This window comes from Scaptodrosophila lebanonensis, unplaced genomic scaffold (genome assembly GCF_003285725.1).
Source record: "Scaptodrosophila lebanonensis strain 11010-0011.00,11010-0021.00 unplaced genomic scaffold, SlebRS2 tig00000197-arrow-arrow-pilon, whole genome shotgun sequence".
Lineage (NCBI taxonomy): Eukaryota > Metazoa > Arthropoda > Insecta > Diptera > Drosophilidae > Scaptodrosophila > Scaptodrosophila lebanonensis.
Genome location: NW_022060610.1, coordinates 132,349 through 135,335, shown reverse-complemented (window position 1 = coordinate 135,335; position 2,987 = coordinate 132,349).

Genomic DNA, 2,987 nt, shown 5'->3' with positions numbered 1-2,987 from the left:
AATGCGACGGTTCTCATCGCGGACGATAATGCTTCAAATCCAATTTTGGAAAGGGGTCAGGACACAAATCACTTGTGCCAACTTCGGTTGAATTGCACTTCGCCTTTTTGGCCATTGTGCACGTAATTCAGCATACTGCTTTCACAGCCGAAATAGTCAATTTGGACAAGTCGGTGATGCTGCAACCGTCGTACCAGAAGCTTAATCCATTTCTGAGTCCTTATTAGTATGGAAAGCGGACTTTGATGTTTGTACGAGTTGGTGGCCGTTTACTCAAAGCGCAGTTGCCCTACAATACTCATGCCAAAAGGATGGCGATTTGTTAATTTACATCTGCGGTATATGAACCTTACCAATTGCCATGCAGGCCCTCGAGCGCTCTTGGCTATTCTTCGCCAGAATACTTGGCTGGTAAACGCTAGACAGTGTGTGCGGAGTGGACTTTTGTGGTCCAATTCCTGTCACGCTGGGAATACGTGGCAGAGCGCCAGTTAAGATGTACGTTGCCGTCTTTGTGTGTTTTACGTCTAAAGCTGTCCACATTGATATTGTTTCCGACTTGACTGCTAATTTCTTTATTATGTGTCTCTCCAGGTTTGTGGGTCGCCGTGAAGCAGTCCGTCGAATCAACTGCGACAATGTCATCAACTTTGTGGGTGCAGCGCGCTTGCTGGAGGAGTTCCGGGCCACTTTCATTAGAATCCAGTATGCCATCACATCGTATGCTGCCACCAAGGGAATAACTTTCGAGTTTATTGCCCCTCGAGCGCCGCATTTCGGCGGTTTATGGATAGTGGCCGTAAAGGTGACAAAGGGACTCCTCCTCAAGGCAATAGGAAGCGCCAAGCTGCGGTAGAACGAGCTGGCAACCGTCCTGGTAGAGGTGGAGGCCATCCTGAATTCGAGGCCAATCGTGGTGGACGGAGCGAATCCCAATGACGGCTAGGCGACAACATTTGTTATGCGTATGCTGAGATATGCATGGCTAGCAATAAACACTTGAAAATTGGAAGTCGATTTGTCCAGTTCATTATAGCCTGTACCCAAAGGGTAAAAGGCTATATTAGTTTTGTGCATGTAACATACAGAAGGAGGCGTGGCAGACCTCACAAAGTATATATATTATTGATAAGGATGACAAGCCGAGCCGGTATAGCCATGTCCGTCTGTCCGTCCGTCTGTATGAACGCAAGGATCTCAGGAAGTACAAGAGCTAGAATAACCAAACTCGGTATCCAGATTCTCCTGAGTCCGAGAAAGGACGAGTTTGTGTTTTTTTCTGATACACCAAGCATGACAAGACGAGTCGATCTATGTCTGCTTGTCTGTCTGTCCGTCTGTCTGCCTGTCTGTCCGTATGAACACCTGGATCTCAGAGACTATAAGAGCTAAAGACACCAAATTTTGCACAAAGATGCCTTATGTGTGTACGCTGTACAAGTTTGTATTATTTTTTTGATTTTCCCCCTATGGGGGTTTTCCCGATTTTCCAAACGTATAATCGCCTATATCTCGGAGACTATAAGACCTAGGAACACCAAATTGTATTCCCAGATGCTTTATGTGAATACGCAGAAAATGTGTATTTTGGAATTTACCTCCCTCCACCCTTTCTCCCGCAAATCGCGATTTTTTTTTAAGTCCCGTAATTCTTAGAAATTCGAATTAAAATTTTGCAAATACCCTTAGTTAGTAATTATGTGTCCGTATGCCAGGTTTCATTACGATAGACCCATTTAACAAGAAGTTATAGCCATAAAGATATTTGCTGCCCAAGCTCTGTGTGAGCTGGTTTGCAGTCAACCAAAGCACCAACATCAACAACAGCTGCTGGCAGCGCTTGGGCAGCAATTATATCGATGGTTAGTACTTCCTGTTAAACCAGTCTATCATGATTTTACTTATGAATGGTCACTAATTGCCTGGGAGAGGGGGGAGGGAGGGAAATTCCAAAATACACTATTTGTAAGCCTCAAGTTTGAGTTAGAAATTACACGAATTACGGGAGTTATGCATCAGAAATAATGAACAAACTTGATCGGCCTAGGGCATAAGGGAATCAGGAAACCAACTTTGGTAATTCTAGCTCTTCTGCCTTCTGAGATCCTTGCATTCATCCAGACAGACTTGCCTATATCGACTCGTCTTGTCATGCTGATCAAGAACATACAGACTTTTGGCTTCTGCCACTCCCCCTTATGTGTGTTACTTACAATCGCACTAAACTAGTACATATACCCTTTTGAATCTTTTGGTACAGGGTATAATTATCTTAACGTTTTATTTTATCCCTTTAGGATTTGTGATCAAACACCGAGAGCTGTTATCAAGTTAAAACAAGAGAGAACGCTACATTCGAGCAAGCCCGACAGTGAAATACCCTGTACCCAGGTAAACTTCTGACACTGAGGTATATGCGCCCATAGCAGATGCAATAAGAGCAAGAAGAAGAGCGAACTTGTTGCTGCAGTTTGGGGGGTTGCACTGGAGAGAATTTGTTCCCTAATAACTTTTCTTAGAATTGACCGAATTAGATAAAATTTTAAACAACAGTAGATAATTATATATAAATGATGTGTGCAGTTTGGGTTAGGTAGCATTTGAAATGTGGACGCTATTGATGAAATTCTGTAGCGCGGGAAGGGGGGAAAATTCCAAAAAATAACATAAACTCGTCCTTTCTCGGACCTAGAAGAATCTGGATACCAACTTTGGTTATTCTAGCTTTTATACTTTCTGAGATCCTTGCGTTCATCCAGACGGACAGACGGACGGACAGGCAGACGGACGGACGGACATGTCTAGATCGATTTCTCTTGTCATGCTGATTCAGAATATATATACTTTATGGGGTCGGAGATGCTTCCCTCTGCATGTTACATACTTTGCACAAACCTAATATACCCTTTTTACCCTACGGGTACAGGGTATAAACACTCGTAAATAGTTTTCATACATATTTTATTCATATTATGTTATATCAATTA